Source organism: Pseudophryne corroboree, chromosome 1 (genome assembly GCF_028390025.1).
Source record: "Pseudophryne corroboree isolate aPseCor3 chromosome 1, aPseCor3.hap2, whole genome shotgun sequence".
Taxonomy (NCBI): domain Eukaryota; kingdom Metazoa; phylum Chordata; class Amphibia; order Anura; family Myobatrachidae; genus Pseudophryne; species Pseudophryne corroboree.
This window is the reverse complement of record NC_086444.1, coordinates 333,373,636-333,396,780: the sequence shown is the minus strand read 5'-3', so window position 1 is coordinate 333,396,780 and position 23,145 is coordinate 333,373,636. Positions and strand designations below refer to the sequence as shown.

The 23,145-nt window shown below is 46.0% G+C and overlaps 1 protein-coding gene across 25 annotated transcripts in view; it reads left to right on the top strand.

Annotated features, from left to right (window-relative positions):
• RIMBP2 (RIMS binding protein 2) overlaps positions 1–23,145 on the top strand; it is a 1,046,283-nt gene that overhangs the window by 513,182 nt on the left and 509,956 nt on the right. The window lies entirely within an intron of this gene.

Sequence of the window (23,145 nt, the reverse complement as noted above, 5' to 3'; positions counted from 1 at the left end):
TCAGTGGGTCGACACAGACCCTGACACAGATACTGAGTCTAGTGTCGACGGTGACGAGACAAACGTAATGTCCAGTAGGGCCACACGTTACATGATCACGGCAATGAAAGAGGCATTGAACCTTTCTGACACTACAAGTACCACAAAGAAGGGTATTATGTGGGGTGTGAAAAAACTACCAATAGTTTTTCCTGAGTCGGAGGAAATAAATGAGGTGTGTGATAAAGCGTGGGTTTCCCCCGATAAAAAACAGCTAATTTCTAAAAAATTATTAGCATTATATCCCTTCCCGCCAGAGGTTAGGGCGCGTTGGGAAACACCCCCTAGGGTAGATAAGGCGCTCACACGTTTATCTAAACAAGTAGCGTTACCGTCTCCTGATACGGCCACCCTCAAAGAACCAGCTGATAGAAGGCTGGAAAATATCCTAAAAAGTATATACACACATACTGGTGTTATACTGCGACCAGCAATCGCCTCAGCCTGGATGTGCAGTGCTGGAGTCGCATGGTCGGATTCCCTGACTGAGAATATTGATACCCTGGATAGGGACAATATTTTGTTAACTATAGAACATTTAAAGGATGCATTGCTATATATGCGTGATGCACAGAGGGATATTTGCACCCTGGCATCAAGAGTAAGTGCTATGTCCATCTCTGCCAGAAGAGCGTTATGGACGCGACAGTGGTCAGGGGATGCGGATTCCAAACGGCACATGGAAGTATTGCCGTATAAAGGGGAGGAGTTATTTGGGGCGGTCTATCGGACCTGGTGGCCACGGCAACGGCTGGGAAATCCACCTTTTTACCCCAGGTCACTTCACATCAGCAGAAAAAGACACCGTCTTTTCAAACTCAGTCCTTTCGTTCCCATAAGTACAAGCGAGCAAAAGGCCACTCCTTTCTGCCCCGGGGCAGAGGAAGAGGAAAAAGACTGCACCACGCAGCCGCTTCCCAGGAGCAGAAGCCCTCCCCTGCTTCTGCCAAGTCTTCAGCATGACGCTGGGGCTTTACAAGCAGACTCAGATATGGTGGGGGCCCGTCTCAAGAATTTCAACGCGCAGTGGGCTCACTCGCAAGTGGATCCCTGGATTCTACAGGTAGTATCGCAGGGGTACAAACTGGAATTCGAGGCGTTTCCCCCTCGTCGGTTCCTGAAGTCTGCTTTACCAAAGTCTCCCTCCGACAGGGAGGCAGTTTTGGAAGCCATTCACAAGCTGTATTCCCAGCAGGTGATAATCAAGGTACCCCTCCTGCAACAGGGAAAGGGGTATTATTCCACGCAGTTTGTGGTACCGAAGCCGGACGGCTCGGTGAGACCAATTTTAAATCTGAAATCCTTGAACACTTACATAAAAAGGTTCAAATTCAAGATGGAGTCACTCAGAGCAGTGATAGCGAACCTGGAAGAAGGGGACTATATGGTGTCTCTGGACATCAAAGATGCTTATCTCCACGTCCCAATATACCCTTCTCACCAAGGGTACCTCAGGTTTGTAGTACAAAACTGTAATTATCAGTTTCAGACGCTGCCGTTTGGATTGTCCACGGCACCTCGGGTCTTTACCAAGGTAATGGCCGAAATGATGATTCTTCTACGAAGAAAAGGCATTTTAATTATCCCTTACTTGGACGATCTCCTGATAAGGGCAAGATCCAGGGAACAGTTAGAAGTCGGAGTAGCACTATCTCAGGTAGTGTTACGTCAGCACGGGTGGATTCTAAATATTCCAAAATCGCAGCTGATTCCAACGACACGTCTACTGTTCCTAGGAATGATTCTGGACACAGTCCAGAAGAAGGTGTTTCTCCCGGAGGAGAAGGCCAGGGAGTTATCCGAGCTAGTCAGGAACCTCCTAAAACCAGGCCAGGTCTCAGTGCATCAGTGCACGAGGGTCCTGGGAAAAATGGTGGCTTCTTACGAAGCGATTCCATTCGGAAGATTCCATGCAAGAACGTTTCAGTGGGATCTACTGGACAAATGGTCCGGATCGCATCTGCAGATGCATCAGCGGATAACCCTGTCGCCAAGGACAAGGGTGTCTCTCCTGTGGTGGCTGCAGAGTGCTCATCTACTAGAGGGCCGCAGATTTGGCATTCAGGATTGGATCCTGGTAACCACGGATGCCAGCCTGAGAGGCTGGGGAGCAGTCACACAGGGAAGGAATTTCCAGGGCTTGTGGTCAAGCATGGAAACATCTCTTCATATAAACATTCTGGAACTAAGGGCCATTTACAATGCCCTAAGTCAAGCAAAACCTCTGCTTCAGGGTCAGGCGGTGTTGATCCAATCGGACAACATCACGTCAGTCGCCCACGTAAACAGACAGGGCGGCACGAGAAGCAGGAGGGCAATGGCAGAAGCTACAAGGATTCTTCGCTGGGCGGAAAATCATGTGATAGCACTGTCAGCAGTGTTCATTCCGGGAGTGGACAACTGGGAAGCAGACTTCCTCAGCAGACACGACCTTCACCCGGGAGAGTGGGGACTTCACCCAGAAGTCTTCCACCTGATTGTAAACCGTTGGGAAAAACCAAAGGTGGACATGATGGCGTCACGTCTAAACAAAAAACTGGACAGATATTGCGCCAGGTCAATGGACCCTCAGGCAATAGCAGTGGACGCTCTGGTAACGCCGTGGGTGTACCAGTCAGTGTATGTGTTCCCTCCTCTGCCTCTCATACCAAAAGTACTGAGAATCATAAGAAGGAGAGGAGTAAGAACTATACTCGTGGTTCCGGATTGGCCAAGAAGGACTTGGTACCCGGAACTTCAAGAGATGCTCACGGACGAACCGTGGCCTCTACCTCTAAGAAAGGACCTGCTACTGCAGGGGCCTTGTCTGTTCCAAGACTTACCGCGGCTGCGTTTGACGGCATGGCGGTTGAACGCCGGATCCTGAGGGAAAAAGGCATTCCAGAAGAAGTCATCCCTACTCTGGTCAAAGCCAGGAAGGACGTAACCGCAAAACATTATCACCGCATTTGGCGTAAATATGTTGCGTGGTGTGAGGCCAAGAAGGCCCCTACAGAGGAATTTCAACTGGGTCGTTTCCTTCATTTCCTGCAAACAGGACTGTCTATGGGCCTAAAATTAGGGTCCATTAAGGTTCAAATTTCGGCCCTGTCGATTTTCTTCCAGAAAGAACTGGCTTCAGTACCTGAAGTTCAGACATTTGTAAAAGGGGTGCTGCACATACAGCCTCCTTTTGTGCCTCCAGTGGCACCTTGGGATCTCAATGTTGTGTTGAGTTTTCTAAAGTCACATTGGTTTGAACCACTTTCCACTGTGGACTTAAAATATCTCACATGGAAGGTGTCGATGCTGTTAGCCTTGGCTTCAGCCAGGCGTGTGTCAGAATTGGCGGCTTTATCATATAAAAGCCCTTACTTAATTTTTCATTCTGACAGGGCGGAATTGAGGACTCGTCCTCAATTTCTACCTAAGGTGGTTTCTGCATTTCACATGAACCAACCTATTGTGGTACCTGCGGCTACCAGGGACTTAGAGGACTCTAAGTTGCTTGACGTTGTCAGGGCCTTGAAAATATATGTTTCCAGGACGGCTGGAGTCAGAAAATCTGACTCGCTGTTTATCCTGTATGCACCCAACAAGATGGGTGCTCCTGCTTCAAAGCAGACGATTGCTCGTTGGATTTGTAGTACAATTCAGCTTGCACATTCTGTGGCAGGATTGCCACAGCCAAAATCAGTAAAAGCCCATTCCACAAGGAAAGTGGGCTCATCTTGGGCGGCTGCCCGAGGGGTCTCGGCTTTACAACTTTGCCGAGCAGCTACTTGGTCAGGGGCAAACACGTTTGCTAAATTCTACAAATTTGATACCCTGGCTGAGGAGGACCTGGAGTTCTCTCATTCGGTGCTGCAGAGTCATCCGCACTCTCCCGCCCGTTTGGGAGCTTTGGTATAATCCCCATGGTCCTTACGGAGTCCCAGCATCCACTAGGACGTCAGAGAAAATAAGATTTTACTTACCGATAAATCTATTTCTCGTAGTCCGTAGTGGATGCTGGGCGCCCATCCCTAGTGCGGATTGTCTGCAATACTTGTATATAGTTATTGTTACAAAAATTCGGGTTATTATTGTTGTGAGCCATCTTTTCAGAGGCTCCTTTGCGTTTATCATACTGTTAACTGGGTTCAGATCACGAGTTGTACGGTGTGATTGGTGTGGCTGGTATGAGTCTTACCCGGGATTCAATATCCTTCCTTATTATGTACGCTCGTCCGGGCACAGTATCCTAACTGAGGCTTGGAGGAGGGTCATAGGGGGAGGAGCCAGTGCACACCACCTGATCCTTAAGCTTTTATTTTGTGCCCTGTCTCCTGCGGAGCCGCTATTCCCCATGGTCCTTACGGAGTCCCAGCATCCACTACGGACTACGAGAAATAGATTTATCGGTAAGTAAAATCTTATTTATAATCCCCTGCCAGTATAAATAAATTTGAGTGGGACCGAAGGCCGCAGCTGAGGGGGCGGAGCTTGATCTCACAGCACTAACCAGCGCCATTTTCTCCACAGCACACCGCAGAAGCTGGCTCCCCGGACTCTCCCCTGCTGAACACGGTGACAGAGGGCAAAAAAGAGGGGGGGGGGGCACTTGTAAGGCGCAGTGAGTGTATAGATTTATCTATATGATTATATAAAAGCGCTGTTTATCTGGGAATTTTGTTTCCAGTGTTATTGGCGCTGGGTGTGTGCTGGCATACTCTCTCTCTGTCTCTCCAAAGGGCCTTATTGGGGGTACTGTCTCTCTCTCTCTCTCTCTCTCTCTCTCTCTCTCTCTCTCTCTCTCTATATATATATATATATATATATATATATATATATATATATATATATATATATACACAAAAAACAGTTGTGACCGGCACTCCTACAGCAGAACCTAAATACCTGGGTGCCTTCCCGTGGCACTGCAAGGCCCAGCAGACAAGGTAATGTAATGGGCGGCACTCCAAAGGATTTTCAATAAATGCAACAGCTCACCAGGCCGATTAGTGTTTCAACGTTTCAGGTCTTTATTCACACCTTTCGTCAGGATACAAAATATACAAAACAGACATACCTTTTATAACACCAGACATGTGAGACACGCCTCGTGCCCTCCGCTTCCGGCCCCCGGCGCTGACGTCATAGACGTCGTCCCCTACTGCTACGTAGAGGGTAAGCTAGATGGTTGTCATAACAACAATGCTAAACGGAGCTTTGGACGCACTGCGTCCAGCTCCTGTGCGCCGCTCTACCCCCGCCTTATGGGCGGAGGTAGTTGTCATAGCTACCAATCTGACACACCACAACAAAACGCCGGGCAGCCAGAGCACAGAGCTCGAGGCAGACCTTGTGTAGAAAAGACACCGCTGATCGCGGCAACCCATATCCTATAAAGTACTGAGGACATTGGATGACATCACATCCAGTCCCAGTTGCTTCAAAAGAACCAGTGAAATAGCCCACACCAACACCAAAGCCAGGTAGAACAGAGATAGATGATGCTCGGACTAAAGAGATTACTACACCAAAGCAGTAAGCCCCATATCATAACACAGCCTCAATGAGGTCCAGGCAAATAAATTAAAGATACAGATAGGTGCCATTAGGGTACATATGAAAATGCTATAAACAAAATATAATTGGATTCCCAGAAATGGGAAACACTTAGTGTCAACAATTAAACCCAAATCTAGTCTAATGGTCTCATAAAAATCCATGTCAAGCCCACAAGCATATGGGCTAAGCATACAGTTTATGCAGATGTATTAAGAATAATGACCTTGATGGCAACCTCGAGCAAAGAGGGGCATGCAAAAGTAAAAGTAAAGAGAGGAAAAATGGGAACGAAAATATCATAAAAAGCATAGAAGGGAGAGGTTTTCATTTAATCCTGATGGAGCGACCGTGTTGAACTCGAAGATCCAATGCGCTTCTAGCTGTAGTAGTTTCTTATTCCGATCTCCTCCTCTAGGTAACGGGGGGACATGATCAATAAGTTTGTAACGTAGGGCAGCCATCGTGTGTCGCGCCTCCCTAAAATGTCTTGCGACAGGCTGTTCGATCTCTTTTCCTTCCAGGGCTTGTCTTATGGCCGACCTATGTTGCGCTGCCCGTTCTCTAAAGGTACAGGAGGTCTTGCCAATATAGGCAAACCCACAAGGACATTTGATAATGTAAATCACGTATTTGGACGTACAAGTTAAAACATGTTTGATGGGAAACTTCTTTCCTGAATGTGGATGTAGCACCACCGGACCTACTTCCAAGTACCTACACGTGGTACAACCTATGCATCTATATGAACCAGGTTTTTTTGTAAGGAAATGTGACCGTAGTTCCCTTCTCTCTGCCGTGGTGTCATTGTGGACCAGCCAGTCCTTAAGGTTGCGTCCCCTCCGGTGACAGTTCAACACCCTATATTGGTTAAGAGATGGTAAAGATTTATCTGTCTTGATGATTGGCCAAAATTTTTGAACTTTCTTCCTTACTATTTTACTTGCGGTGTTAAAGGTGGTGATTAGCGGAAGTACTTTCTCTGGTGCTTTTTCTTTCCGCTGCAGGCATTGAGTGCCAATGCTTTTCTTTTGGCACTTTCTAGATCCTTGATTGGGTAACCTCTCTCAAGATATTTCCCAATCATTCTATCCAGTTCCAACTCACACTCATCTTGATTACTGATAATGCGCCTTGCGCGAAGAAATTGCGAGAAGGGAAAGCCCTTTTTCATGGCTGTGGGATGAAAACTATTGGCATGTAGCAATGTGTTTTTATCCGTTGGTTTATGATAAACCGTTGTCTGTAGATGATTTCCCTGTCGTGTAATCTGCACATCTAGATAATGGATGACTTCAGCACTACATTCGTACGTAAATTTGATATTCGCATCCAGATGGTTGATGGTCTGCATCCGTTCCTTGAATTCTTCTGGAGTGCCGGCCCAGATTAGAAGCAGGTCATCAATGTAGCGTGTGAAAAGTATTAGACCCTCCGACAAAGACGGATTCTGTAGAAATAGGCGTTTCTCTATATTCAACATGTAGGCATTCGCGAAGGCCGGAGCTACATTACTCCCCATGGCACAACCGAGCCGTTGGAGATAAAACTGTCCATCAAAATAGAAAAAATTCCGAGTGAGTGTCTTCTCAAGCAGTGCTAGAAAAAATCCCACATCTGGCCCTTTATAGTTGGAATTGTCGGACAGAAGGGACCTCACGGCCTCAATACCCTCCAAGTGGGGGATATTCGTGTACAAACTCACTACATCCACGCTTGCCAAAGTGCATCTTTCCGGAAGCTGCGTAAGTTCCTGTAGTAATAATAGTAGTTGAGTTGTATCCAACAGGACCGTAGGTTCCGCTTGGATAACAGGCTGTAGAAAACCATCCAGATATTTAGAGATGTTACTATAGAGGGATCCGCGGGCCGAGATAATAGGGCGTCCCGGGGGGGCGTCCAGATTTTTGTGGACTTTAGGCAGTGTATAAAAGAGCGGTGTAATTGGGTGATCAACCGTTAATGCTTTCAAGGTCTGTTTGTCAATGATGGCATCTTGGTGTGCTTGTGCCAGGATCATGTCGATCTCATGTTTGAATCTGTTCGTAGGATCTGAACCTAACTTGCTATAAACAGCTTGGTCATTTAGTTGACGATAGACCTCTGCATTATAAGTTGATAGATCTTGCAGAACTATTGCTCCCCCCTTGTCGGCTGCCCTTATCACCACAGACGTATTCTTGCTCAGATCTTGCATTGCTTGAAACTCCCCTTTAGAAAGATTTGAAGGTATTCTAGATGGTTTACTGGCCTCATAATCAACACTGCTTTCTAGCATGCGAGCATAGCTCTTGATGGCTGCATTATGAGTTTGTGGTTCAAACGTAGATATGGGCCGTATGCAATGTTTACCGGGCACCCTTTCCTCCACAGAAGTATCTTTCCCGTAGAATTCCTTCAGCTTGATATTTCTCTGATGTTTCCAGGAGTCGACTTTCCACTCAAAACGGTTGTACTTAGTCACTGGAACAAAGGATAACCCCTTGTTGAGTAAGGAGATTTCGTCAGCTGATAAAACATGGGAGGAAAGATTAATGATGAGGTCACCTTTAGGTCTTAACGTTTTTCTCTGCCTCTCCCCTTGCTTGCTCCGCCTTGTTTTGCCGCGGCATCTTTTCGTGGGGCAACCTTTGCCCGAGTCAATGCCCCTAAAGGGGGCTTACCAGAGTTGGAAGTTGTCGCTTGATCAGAATCGGTGGCCGAGCTGTCCACAGCTGACCCCTCGGTGTCTGTCACAAGGAGGTTTTTGACAGACGCGGCAAAACAAGGCGGAGCAAGCAAGGGGAGAGGCAGAGTTGGCACTGCAGTCGCAGACAGGAGGGCAGATATAAAAAAAAAAAAAGCCCCTAACAGCACATGATGCAAAGAAGAAAAAAAGGTGCACCGAGGTTGCTGTATGACTAAGCTAAGCGACACAACTACCTGGCCCATGACACTAGTAGTGTCATGTAGTGGCTGAATGTCGAGAGTGGGCCGCAATTGTTCGGTCCACTGACAGCATCTCCAGCACGCTCCAGTCATTTTTTAAAAATTCTGCAATTGGTGGACTTGTACGGCAGTACCCCAGGACTAATACAGCAGTACCCCTGGACTCATACGGCAGTGTCAGACAGGATGTTATTTTTTAAAAACTAGGCCCCAAACAGCACCTCATGCAAAGATGTCGAAGAGGTACAATGAGGTTTCTGTATGACTAAACCAAGCGACACAAACCATTCCAACTGGACTGGAATTATACGTCCAACTCACTGGAATTAATGGCAAAATCACTGGAATTATACGTTCAAATCACTGGAATGAATTGGCAAGATCACTGTAATTATACGTCCAAATCACTGTAATTAATTGGCAAGATCACTGTAATTAATAATTATACGTCCAAATCACTGGAATTAATTGGCAAAATCACTGTAATTAATAATTATATGTCCAAATCACTGTAATTAGACTGCAAAATCACTGTAATTATACGTCCAAATCACTGGAATTAATTGGCAAAATCACTGGAATTAATAATTATACGTCCAAATCACTGGAATTATACTGCAGAATCACTGGAATTATACGTCCAAATCACTGGAATTAATTGGCAAAATCACTGGAATTAATAATTATACGTCCAAATCACTGGAATTAAATGGCAAAATCTCGGTATCGCCTGCCTAGTGAAGTGGAATCTAGATGGGATTTGGTACCGGGGACACAATACCTCAATCAATTGTCTAAATCCCACTGCACTAATGGCGGATACCGGACGCATGTCTAACACCAACATAAGTGTGAAGGCCTCAGTTATGAGGGCTTCCATCGTCATGTAAAGCTGAACCACTAGTCGTGAACATAGTCCAGGGCCTCATCCGTTCCTTAACACTCTGTGTCGTAAATGGCATATTGGCAAGTTTACATTTCTCCTCAGACCATTTAAATTTCTTTTTATGGGTCTTTTTACTGAACTTTGGCTTTTTGGATTTTACATGCCCTCTACTATCACATTGGGCATCGGCCTTGGCAGACGACGGTGGCATGTCATCGTCTATGTCATGGCTAGTGGCAGCGGCTTCAGCACTAGGAGGAAGTGGTTCTTGATCTTTCCCTATTTTATCCTCAAATTTTTGTTCTCCATTATGTTTCTGAAGTTATATAACACAATATGCGGCACAGGAATTACTGATGGCTGATGCACAGGTCACTACCACTGGTCTGATGCAGCACAACACAGCAACACTGTGAGGGACTTGTGGTGGTTGTTATTATTATTATTATTATAATACTGTAGCAGTGGACATATAGCAGCAGCGTATACCACTGTGACTGCCTGGTCACTGGAATGACTGATGGCCAAGACACTACCACTGGTCTGATGCAGGACAACACAGCAACACTGTAAGGGACTTATTATACAGCAGCACTGGACATATGGCAGCAGAGGACACCACCACTGTGAATGGTCACTGGTCTGACTGATGCACAGGACACTAGCACTGGTCTGATGCAGGACAACACAGATAATTATACAGCAGCACTGGGAATATGGCAGCAGATGACATCACAGCTGTGAATGGTCACTGGACTGACTGATGGCCAGGACACTAGCACTGGTCTGATGCAGGACAACACAGCAACACTGTAAGGGACTTATTATACAGCAGCACTGGACATATGGCAGCAAAGGACACCACCACTGTGACTGATGCAGCACAACACAGCACCACTGGACAGCACTGTACATATGGCAGCAGAGGACACAAGCACTGTGACTGGACAGATTCAGCACAAGCCATGGACACTGAGAGAACGGAGACACGTCCTCTCTGTACACTCTCCAATGCCGGAGTGAAAATGGCGGGGACACGCGGCTCCTTATATGGAATCCAAATCCCGCGAGAATCCGACAGCGGGATGATGACGTTTTGCCTCGTTCTGGTTTCCGAGTCAGGCGGGAAAACCCGAGCCGGGCTCGGAACCGGGTTCAGAGCGTGAAGTTCGGTACGGTTTCGGTTCTCTGAGACCCGAACCCGCTCGTTTCTAATCTTTACAGGTTTGTAGGCCCTGGGCAAAGCACTGCATTGTGTCTCCAAAGCACCCATTCATTTAAAATAAACAAAAACATAACATAAATTACCCTCCTGCGGTTCTGTGTGTTCTCATCGCATTCTTCCATACAGTGAATGGCTCTCAGCACTATGATTGGTGGATAGCTCAAACCATCCATCAATCAGCATGCTGGCAGCCATTCACTGTCTGGCTGCAAGCTGGGAGGCAGGTAGAGAATGCTGCCTACCTGCTCTGATTATCTGTTATTCACAATCAAAGAGGCTGGACAGCACTCTCTACCTTTCTTCCAAGAAGCTATAGAGGCACTAGCCTGCTTGAAGGCCCTTAGAATCGTGGCCCCAGTGTTATACTGTATATACTGTGTGTGTGTGTGTGTGTGTGTGTGTGTGTATATGTATGTATGTGTATGTGTGTGTGTATATGTATGTATGTGTGTATATGTGTATATATATATATATGTATGTATATATGTATGTATATATATATATATATATGTATATGTATATATAAAAATAATGTATGTATATACGTCTAGATGGCCCTGAGCGTGGGTTGTATATGAGCCTTACTGTGTCTGCCTTCTGACATGGCCACTGGCTGCAGAGGAGCTGGTGAGCTTAGTGGGCATATTGAGTTATGTTTACACACTTACATTAAATATCTGCATGTCATTATGCAGCTCAGTAATACAGCGCTATCTATCTATCTATCTATCTATGTGAAATAATGTCTTTACGTGTCTACCTGTCTATTTTCACTTGTATTTTAATTGTAGAAAAAGTTTCAAAGAGGTTTGATTCTTAACTTGGGATATGAGTCCATACAAATGGTCAGATTAAACTCCACACCTCAACCCTCAAGCCATACTTATGGATTTTTTGCCAGTCACAGTGGTAAGCGCAGGGGGTTGTGGCATACATGCCTACCTGACCCTCTCCATGAGGGAGAAAATGCTCTGTTCCTGGACTTTCCTGGTAATGTATGATTGCCATCACCTGTGGTGAAACACCTTTCTTATCAATTAACTAGCTCACCACAGGTGATGGCAATCATACATTACAGGTTGAGTATCCCTTATCCAAAATGCTTGGGACCAGAGGTATTTTGGATATGGGATTTTTCCGTATTTTGGAATAATTGCATACCATAATGAGATATCATGGTGATGGGACCTAAATCTAAGCACAGAATGCATTTATGTTACATATACACCTTATACACACAACCTGAAGGTAATTTTAGCCAATATTTTTTATAACTTTGTGCATTAAACAAAGTGTGTGTACATTCACAGAATTCATTTATGTTTCATATACACCTTATATACACAGTCTGAAGGTCATTTAATACAATATTTTTAATAACTGTGTGTATTAAACAAAGTTTGTGTACATTGAGCCATCAGAAAACAAAAGTTTCACTATCTCGCTCTCGCTCAAAAAAGTCCGTATTTCGGAATATTCCGTATTTCGGATATTTGGATATGGGATACTCAACCTGTACCAGGAAAGTCCAGGAACAGAGCATTTTCTCCCTCATGGAGAGGGTCAGGTAGGCAAGTATGGGTTGTGGTGATGCGTCATCACAGGCACCACACCCTGCAGTAAATTGCGGCAAAGTGCGGTTCATGCCATACGGAGCAGTTTAATAATGGCGCAGTTTGCCACACCTTGTTAGTGGGATCTAGGACCGTTGCCTTGTTTCCCTGAGTCAGCAAGAACTACCTGAAATTTGGAAGTCTCTCGGACATTTCATAAGTACAAGTAATAGGTAGGTGTTTACAGATCTAAGCAGTAAGCACCAAGATGCAACTCTATAAGACCACTGTTCTTACACTGTACTTTCATTTGTAGTTTACAGTGTTAATGTTTACAGTGTTTGTAGTTTGCTGTGTTTTTGCATTGAATCACATCTGTAAAAGCAATTAGTGGGAGATGCTCCAAAATTGATAGCAATATATGCTCTGGAGTCTAGACTCATCTATGTTCTAGATTTAAGATTGTACATATAGTATGTTAAGGTGCATAGAACTCAAAATGCAGGTAGGGAAATGTAAGGTCATTTCTGATTAATGCAAACAGGGCATCTTAATGTTGCACGGATTCGGTATGATATACAGATGGACGGGATGCCGGTGGTCAGAATACCAACAGCGGCATTCCGACCATCAGAATCCCCGTCAGCTCCCCGGAAAGTATGCTAACCCTCCCCTGCCCCCTACCCTAACCCTCCCTTGTGAGTGCCTAAGCCTAACTCCCCTCCCCAGTACCTAACCATCCCCTTCCTGTCCCTGCATGCTGTTCCTAACCCCCCTTCTAATGCCTAAACCTATCCCCCACCCGCGCGTGGCAGGACGCGAGTGTGTCCCGCTAGAGCAATGTTCATGATTCCAGGTGTCGGTGTTTTGACTCCGGGATCCCAAGCACCGTCGGGATTTTGATGCTGGAAATATGCCACAGTTCTGGATTTCGGCGTCGGTATTTCGACTGCCGGGATCCTGTCTGGCAGCATTTTCACTTCATCCCTGTTGCACTTTAGTTTAAGGTATAATTTTTAATATGCAAAATACAATATAAAAAAGGAAAGACGAAACATTAGCATCTAAATGTAAAAAAAGCAAATGATACTAATTGGGCCAGTAATCACACTCTGCATAGTTTATTTATTTATTTATGTATTAACAGTTTCTTATATAGCGCAGCAAATTCCGTTGCGCTTTACAATTTGAAATAATAACAAAATGGGTGATAACAGTCATAGAGGTAGGAAGGCCCTGCTCGCAAGCTTACAATAGTTCCCATATGTCCCTAATTTACAGTGGTAAACTTTGGGGGGTATCCAATTATTCGCAGTCATTGACAGCGGGTATTTGTATAGACGGGGGCTATCCTATTAGTCCCGATGCAGCACGCTCCTCCCCCTGATGCCGGCACTTATCACGGATTATGCTTCAGACGCCTGAGGAAGTCGAAGCATAATCCGTGATAAACTGTCCTGCATGAGCCACGATAACACATGGATTCAGGGACTTATCCCCGGTCTTATGTGTTTTTGCGCAATCGCGGGTCTGTTTTCAGCCAGTGAAAACGGCCTGTAATAGGATACCGTGATAATGACCATCAGTCATTAATCGTAACATCCATCCTTTTCACCCGCCGAAAACAGATCAGTTCTACTTGGATAACACCCTTAGGGTTTTGAAACTTTGTCCCTGGAAATGTCCCGGTGTTTCAGTGCAATTATTACCATCTATTCTTATGTATTTAACATTCAAAAAAGTTAAATGAACGTATTAAATAAAGATGACTTGATGGGTATCACAGCGCTTTGACATCGGCCAAGATGCTATCATGCAAAATCAGTGTGGTTGCGTCGTCTCTGAGAGCAAAGTGTCCCTGGAAAATAACTAAGATTGCCGATGACTATGAATAGTGTTCCTATGAGATATCTCATTATCAAATAATTTATTATAAAACTGGATTGAAGTTTTGGTACAAAAGGTCACTGGGCATAGAAAGGTCATGTGTCTCTGGGCAGATGCTGTCAATCAAGTTTATTTAAATGCAGAATGTGTGATACTAATAAAGCAACAGTACACCACTACAGATGTGTCCTCTTACAACTTTGCTCCATGCGCTACAGGTTGCGTTACACATAACACGTGAGTGCCGTGTGACTCAGTAGCACAGAGAGTCTTTTTTTGCGTCTTTTACAGCGAAAATGCGTCTTAGATGCAATTTAATGTAATATGATGCATGAGCAGCTTCTGCTGATTAAAATGATATGCAGCATGCCTATATTCTGTTTGTGACTGTGGCTCTATCTGCATCCAAAATGAAACGTTAGTGTTTTTCAGGAAAACACTGTAGCATAGCATTTTGTATGCAGTCACACACAGAATATAGGCATGCTGCATATCATTTTAATTAGTAGAAGCTGCTCATGCGTCATACTGTATTGAATTCCGTCTAAGATGCATTTTCGCTACAAAAGACACTTGGCACTACCGAGTCCCTCTATGGCATGGTGCGACTTAAAGGACTGTTTAGCGTGACTGCAGCAAGGATGTAAGAGGACACATCTGTACGTTTCATTACCAAAAGCAGAATATTTGTACATGGACATTATTTTGTTTCATGCAAATTCAACAATTTGCTATAAAGAACATAATAAGGCAAATACGACACTGTTTACTAGTAATATAATCACAATTTAAAAAATCATCGTACATCTGTAGATGCCTTTAGAATCATCATTTATTAACTATTCTAGAATGGATGCCATTTATAAACTCCACTATAAATGATCTGAAATAATTATTGTTTAAAAATCAATCAGATGTGCGCACTATTCCGACCCGATCGCACGCTGTTTTTCGCAGCGGTGCAATCAGGTCAGAACTGCCCTGCCGGTGCATGCCAGACGGCCGCTGGGCGATGCTTTTGTACTTGTGAGGTGGGTCCGGGGCAGTGATCATAGCTTTGCTAAATTTAGCACAGCTACGATCAGGTCGGAATGACCCCCTATGGCCCTGATTCAGAGGTTTATGTTGTGTCAATATTTCCGCAAATGTTTTTGGATCTGTGCATGTGCAGGAGCCGCACTGCGCATGTGCAGATCTGGGCCAGTGATGTCGGACGCAGTGCAGCTGCAGATGTCAGCTGAGTCTGCAACTGTTTGGTGGTATAGGCGTGTATTCAATTATTGTTGGAAGCTGCCGTCTCGTCGGAAAGACGGCAGCTTCCGACAGGTTTAGGTCGGAAGAAATTCTGACCTATTCAGTGCCGGCTGATTTTTTCTGACAAGTCGGGAATTCCTGACTTGTTATAACCCACATGGATTGTCGGAATCCACGTTGGCTGTCGGAAGCGCGGCCAAACCCGACATGTTTTAGCCCCGTTTCCGACAATGTCAATCTGACTTTAAAGAAAGCCGGATTGTTGGGAACGGGCCAAACCTGTCGGTTTGGCCCGGCATTGAATACTGACCTGCCGGATCCTTTCCGTTGGAAAAGATTCGGCAGGTATTGAATACACCCTATAGAGGGGGAGCGCTGGAGAAATTGGGTGTGTCACCACCATTTTTCGTGCATTCTAAAGCCAGTGGCTGCATCCTTGGACGTAGTTTCACTGTCCCCAGCAGCGTAGTTTGTTTTAGACTTCCTGAGTAACCTGAGGGTTACTCAGATGTCCGATAGCGGCCGAATGTTCATGCAGGGTAATCAGTGACGACTCCAGCAGTGTGCATCTTTATACTAAAGATACTCAGATCTGCGGCGTTCAAAGCTGTAGCACAGATTCACACTGCGTAATCTCTGAATCAGGCCCTATGAAATCTTTAGAGCAAGATATAGATCTTTAAGGTGTGTACACACAGTGAGATATTTTCTTATGATTTTGACTATATAGTCAAAATCGTAAGAAAAGTTAGTGCAGATCGCAAGGTGAAAGTCGCCTTGCGATCCCGATGCGATGCCGATGCGCAGTTCCGCGCGGTCGGCATCGCAAGCCTAGATAGACTGTGCAGGCAAGTCAACTTTGACTATCTCGTAGAAAAGAAATTGCACATAATCAGTATTGCAAGCACAGTCATTATGTGCTTGCGATGCTGACCTAGCCTCTGTACATAGTAAGTATCGGGGTTAGCACGAATCTCACCGTGTGTATGCACCTGTAGTTAGGGATGTACAGTATTTCCATAATGTGAGCAAGTGATACAGATCGAGCCACGCTTGTCTTTGCCTGCCTAGTAGCAGACGTGCACTCTCGGTGTGACTAGGCGATCCGTCCGCCTAGTCACGCCGGGAGTGCACAGAGCTGCTTCCCATTGGAAGCGTCTCCGTCCGGGAACGCGCGCCCGTCTAGACGGAGACACTCACAATGACTAGGTGCGCCCAGGCGGGCGTGCTTAGTCACAGACGGAGCCACGACTGTACTTCCTAAGTAACTTTGTGTCTTTATCTCATCCTGCTGATTATTGTATGTGAAAGCTGTCACCGAGTCCAAGGGGGAAGTGTCTGTGCAAGCTGTGTGTGAAAACATGGCATGCACTGACTGACTAGGAGGAAGGGGAGGAATTGTTTGAGGAAGGGGAAGGGGGGCTATGTGAGTGCCTTGCTTTGGGCCCCATGAGTTCTAAATTAGAGATGTGCACTTGAAATTTTTCGGGTTTTGTGTTTTGGTTTTGGGTTCGGTTCCGCGGCCGTGTTTTGGGTTCGACCGCGTTTTGGCAAAACCTCACCGAATTTTTTTTGTCGGATTCGGGTGTGTTTTGGATTCGGGTGTTTTTTTAAAAACACTAAAAAACAGCTTAAATCATAGAATTTGGGGGTCATTTTGATCCCAAAGTATTATTAACCTCAAAAACCATAATTTCCACTCATTTTCAGTCTATTCTGAATACCTCACACCTCACAATATTATTTTTAGTCCTAAAATTTGCACCGAGGTCGCTGGATGACTAAGCTAAGCGACCCTAGTGGCCGACACAAACACCTGGCCCATCTAGGAGTGGCACTGCAGTGTCACGCAGGATGTCCCTTCCAAAAAACCCTCCCCAAACAGCACATGACGCAAAGAAAAAAAGAGGCGCAATGAGGTAGCTGTGTGAGTAAGATAAGCGACCCTAGTGGCCGACACAAACACCTGGCCCATCTAGGAGTGGCACTGCAGTGTCACGCAGGATGTCCCTTCCAAAAAACCCTCCCCAAACAGCACATGACGCAAAGAAAAAAAGAGGCGCAATGAGGTAGCTGTGTGAGTAAGATAAGCGACCCTAGTGGCCGACACAAACACCTGGCCCATCTAGGAGTGGCACTGCAGTGTCACGCAGGATGTCCCTTCCAAAAAACCCTCCCCAAACAGCACATGACGCAAAGAAAAAAAGAGGCGCAATGAGGTAGCTGTGTGAGTAAGATAAGCGACCCTAGTGGCCGACACAAACACCTGGCCCATCTAGGAGTGGCACTGCAGTGTCACGCAGGATGTCCCTTCCAAAAAACCCTCCCCAAACAGCACATGACGCAAAGAAAAAAAGAGGCGCAATGAGGTAGCTGTGTGAGTAAGATAAGCGACCCTAGTGGCCGACACAAACACCAGGCCCATCTAGGAGTGGCACTGCAGTGTCACGCAGGATGTCCCTTCCAAAAAACCCTCCCCAAACAGCACATGACGCAAAGAAAAAAAGAGGCGCAATGAGGTAGCTGTGTGAGTAAGATAAGCGACCCTAGTGGCCGACACAAACACCTGGCCCATCTAGGAGTGGCACTGCAGTGTCACGCAGGATGTCCCTTCCAAAAAACCCTCCCCAAACAGCACATGACGCAAAGAAAAAAAGAGGCGCAATGAGGTAGCTGTGTGAGTAAGATAAGCGACCCTAGTGGCCGACACAAACACCGGGCCCATCTAGGAGTGGCACTGCAGTGTCACGCAGGATGGCCCTTCCAAAAAACCCTCCCCAAACAGCACATGACGCAAAGAAAAAAAGAGGCGCAATGAGGTAGCTGTGTGAGTAAGATAAGCGACCCTAGTGGCCGACACAAACACCGGGCCCATCTAGGAGTGGCACTGCAGTGTCACGCAGGATGTCCCTTCCAAAAAACCCTCCCCAAACAGCACAGGACGCAAAGAAAAAAAGAGGCGCAATGAGGTAGCTGTGTGAGTAAGATAAGCGACCCTAGTGGCCGACACAAACACCGGGCCCATCTAGGAGTGGCACTGCAGTGTCACGCAGGATGTCCCTTCCAAAAAACCCCCCCCAAACAGCACATGACGCAAAGAAAAATTAAAGAAAAAAAGAGGTGCAAGATGGAATTGTCCTTGGGCCCTCCCACCCACCCTTATGTTGTATAAACAGGACATGCACACTTTAACCAACCCATCATTTCAGTGACCGGGTCTGCCACACGACTGTGACTGAAATGACGGGTTGGTTTGGACCCCCACCAAAAAAGAAGCAATTAATCTCTCCTTGCACAAACTGGCTCTACAGAGGCAAGATGTCCACCTCATCATCATCCTCCGATATATCACCGTGTACATCCCCCTCCTCACAGATTATCAATTCGTCCCCACTGGAATCCACCATCTCAGCTCCCTGTGTACTTTGTGGAGGCAATTGCTGCTGGTCAATGTCTCCACGGAGGAATTGATTATAATTAATTTTAATGAACATCATCTTCTCCACATTTTCTGGAAGTAACCTCGTACGCCGATTGCTGACAAGGTGAGCGGCGGCACTAAACACTCTTTCGGAGTACACACTTGTGGGAGGGCAACTTAGGTAGAATAAAGCCAGTTTGTGCAAGGGCCTCCAAATTGCCTCTTTTTCCTGCCAGTATAAGTACGGACTGTGTGACGTGCCTACTTGGATGCGGTCACTCATATAATCCTCCACCATTCTTTCAATGGGGAGAGAATCATATGCAGTGACAGTAGACGACATGTCCGTAATCGTTGACAGGTCCTTCAGTCCGGACCAGATGTCAGCATCAGCAGTCGCTCCAGACTGCCCTGCATCACCGCCAGCGGGTGGGCTCGGAATTCTGAGCCTTTTCCTCGCACCCCCAGTTGCGGGAGAATGTGAAGGAGGAGATGTTGACAGGTCGCGTTCCGCTTGACTTGACAATTTTCTCACCAGCAGGTCTTTGAACCCCAGCAGACTTGTGTCTGCTGGAAAGAGAGATCCAAGGTAGGTTTTAAATCTAGGATCGAGCACGGTGGCCAAAATGTAGTGCTCTGATTTCAACAGATTGACCACCCGTGAATCCTTGTTAAGCGAATTAAGGGCTCCATCCACAAGTCCCACGTGCCTAGCGGAATCGCTCCGTGTTAGCTCCTCCTTCAATGTCTCCAGCTTCTTCTGCAAAAGCCTGATGAGGGGAATGACCTGACTCAGGCTGGCAGTGTCTGAACTGACTTAACGTGTGGCAAGTTCAAAGGGCAGCAGAACCTTGCACAACGTTGGAATCATTCTCCACTGCGCTTGAGACAGGTGCATTCCACCTCCTATATCGTGCTGAATTGTATAGGCTTGAATGGCCTTTTGCTGCTCCTCCAACCTCTGAAGCATATATAGGGTTGAATTCCACCTCGTTACCACTTCTTGCTTCAGATGATGGCAGGGCAGGTTCAGGCGTTTTTGGTGTTGCTCCAGTCTTCTGTACGTGGTGCCTGTACGCCGAAAGTGTCCCGCAATTCTTCTGGCCACCGACAGCATCTCTTGCACGCCCCTGTCGTTTTTTAAAAAATTCTGCACCACCAAATTCAAGGTATGTGCAAAACATGGGACGTGCTGGAATTTGCCCAGATTTAATGCACACACAATATTGCTGGCGTTGTCCGATGCCACAAATCCACAGGAGAGTCCAATTGGGGTAAGCCATTCCGCGATGATCTTCCTCAGTTGCCGTAAGAGGTTTTCAGCTGTGTGCGTATTCTGGAAACCGGTGATACATAGCCTGCCTAGGAAAGAGTTGGCGTTTGCGAGATGCTGCTACTGGTGCCGCCGCTGCTGTTCTTTCGGCGGGAGTCCATACATCTACCCAGTGGGCTGTCACAGTCATATAGTCCTGACCCTGCCCTGCTCCACTTGTCCACATGTCCGTGGTTAAGTGGACATTGGGTACAGCTGCATTTTTTAGGACACTGGTGACTCTTTTTCTCAGGTCTGTGTACATTTTCGGTATCGCCTGCCTAGAGAAATGGAACCTAGATGGTATTTGGTACCGGGGACACAGTACCTCCAACAAGTCTCTAGTTGGCTCTGCAGTAATGATGGATACCGGAACCACGTTTCTCACCACCCAGGATGCCAAGGCCTCAGTTATCCGCTTTGCAGCAGGATGACTGCTGTGATATTTCATCTTCCTCGCAAAGGACTGTTGGACAGTCAATTGCTTGGTGGAAGTAGTAAAAGTGGTCTTACGATTTCCCCTCTGGGATGACCATCGACTCCCAGCAGCAACAACAGCAGCGCCAGCAGCAGTAGGCGTTACACGCAAGGATGCATCGGAGGAATCCCAGGCAGGAGAGGAATCGTCAGAATTGCCAGTGACATGGCCTGCAGGACTATTGGCATTCCTGGGGAAGGAGGAAATTGACACTGAGGGAGTTGGTGGGGTGGTTTGCGTGAGCTTGGTTACAAGAGGAAGGGATTTACTGGTCAGTGGACTGCTTCCGCTGTCGCCCAAAGTTTTTGAACTTGTCACTGACTTATTATGAATGCGCTGCAGGTGACGTATAAGGGAGGATGTACCGAGGTGGTTAACGTCCTTACCCCTACTTATTACAGCTTGACAACGGCAACACACGGCTTGACAAATGTTGTCCGCATTTCTGTTGAAATACTTCCACACCGAAGAGCTGATTTTTTTGGTATTTTCACCAGGCATGTCAACGGCCATATTCCTCCCACGGACAACAGGTGTCTCCCCGGGTGCCTGACTTAAACAAACCACCTCACCATCAGAATCCTCCTTGTCAATTTCCTCCCCAGCGCCAGCAACACCCATATCCTCCTCATCCTGGTGTACTTCAACACTGACATCTTCAATCTGACTATCAGGAACTGGACTGCGGGTGCTCCTTCCAGCACTTGCAGGGGGCGTGCAAATGGTGGAAGGCGCATGCTCTTCACTTCCAGTGTTGGGAAGGTCAGGCATCGCAACCGACACAATTGGACTCTCCTTGTGGATTTATGATTTCGAAGAACGCACAGTTCTTTGCGGTGCTTTTGCCAGCTTGAGTCTTTTCATTTTTCTAGCGAGAGGCTGAGTGCTTCCATCCTCATGTGAAGCTGAACCACTAGCCATGAACATAGTCCAGGGCCTCAGCCGTTCCTTGCCACTCCGTGTGGTAAATGGCATATTGGCAAGTTTACGCTTCTCCTCCGACAATTTTATTTTAGATTTTGGAGTCCTTTTTTTACTGATATTTGGTGTTTTGGATTTTACATGCTCTGTACTATGACATTGGGCATCGGCCTTGGCAGACGACGTTGCTGGCATTTCATCGTCTCGGCCATGACTAGTGGCAGCAGCTTCAGCACGAGGTGGAAGTGGATCTTGATCTTTCCCTAATTTTGGAACCTCAACATTTTTGTTCTCCATATTTTAATAGGCACAACTAAAAGGCACCTCAGGTAAACAATGGAGATGGATGGATACTAGTATACTTATGGATGGACGAGCGACTGCCGACACAGAGGTAGCTACAGCCGTGGACTAACGTACTGTGTCTGCTGATAATATAGACTGGATGATAATGATATGAAATCAATATATATGTATATATAATATCACTAGTACTGCAGCCGGACAGGTATATATTATATATTTATTATGTAATGACTGATGACGGACCTGCTGGACACTGTCAGCTCAGCAGCACCGCAGACTGCTACAGTAAGCTACTATAGTAGTATGTATAAAGAAGAAAGAAAAAAAAAACAACCACGGGTAGGTGGTATACAATTATGGATGGACTGCCGAGTGCCGACACAGAGGTAGCTACAGCCGTGGACTAACGTACTGTGTCTGCTGATAATATAGACTGGATGATAATGAGATGAAATCAATATATATGTATATATAATATCACTAGTACTGCAGCCGGACAGGTATATATTATTATATATTTATTATGTAATGACTGATGACGGACCTGCTGGACACTGTCAGCTCAGCAGCACCGCAGACTGCTACAGTAAGCTACTATAGTAGTATGTATAAAGAAGAAAGAAAAAAAAAAAAACACGGGTAGGTGCTAGGTGGTATACAATATTATATATATATTATATACAATTATATATATATATATATATATATATATATATATATATATATATATATATATATTAAACTCATAAACTGGTGGTGATTATTAAACTGGTGGTCAGGTCACTGGTCACACTATCAGCAACTTGCAAGTAGTACTCCTGAGTCCTAAGCAGACAATCACAATATATATTATACTGGTGGTCACAGTGTGGTCACAAACAATGGCAGTGTGGCTGGCACTCTGGCAGCAAAAGTGTGCACTGTACGTTATATGTACTCCTGAGTCCTGAGTCCTGCTCTCAGACTCTAACTGCTCCCCACTGTCAGTGTCTCCCCCACAAGTCAGATAATACAGTCACACTATCTCTCTCTATCACTTCAGCAAGTACTAGTAGTAGTAGTAGTAGTACTCCTCCTAATGCTCCCCAAATTACTACTGTGTCTCTCTCTGTCTCACTCTCTTCTCGAATCTCTATAAACGGAGAGGACGCCAGCCACGTCCTCTCCCTATCAATCTCAATGCACGTGTGAAAATGGCGGCGACGCGCGGGTCCTTATATAGAATCCGAGTCTCGCGAGAATCCGACAGCGGGATGATGACGTTCGGGCGCGCTCAGGTTAACCGAGCAAGGCGGGAAGATCCGAGTCGCTCGGCCCCGTGTAAAAAAAACTGAAGTTCGGGCGGGTTCGGATTCCGAGGAACCGAACCCGCTCATCTCTATTCTAAATCTGCCTATGCATGTAAT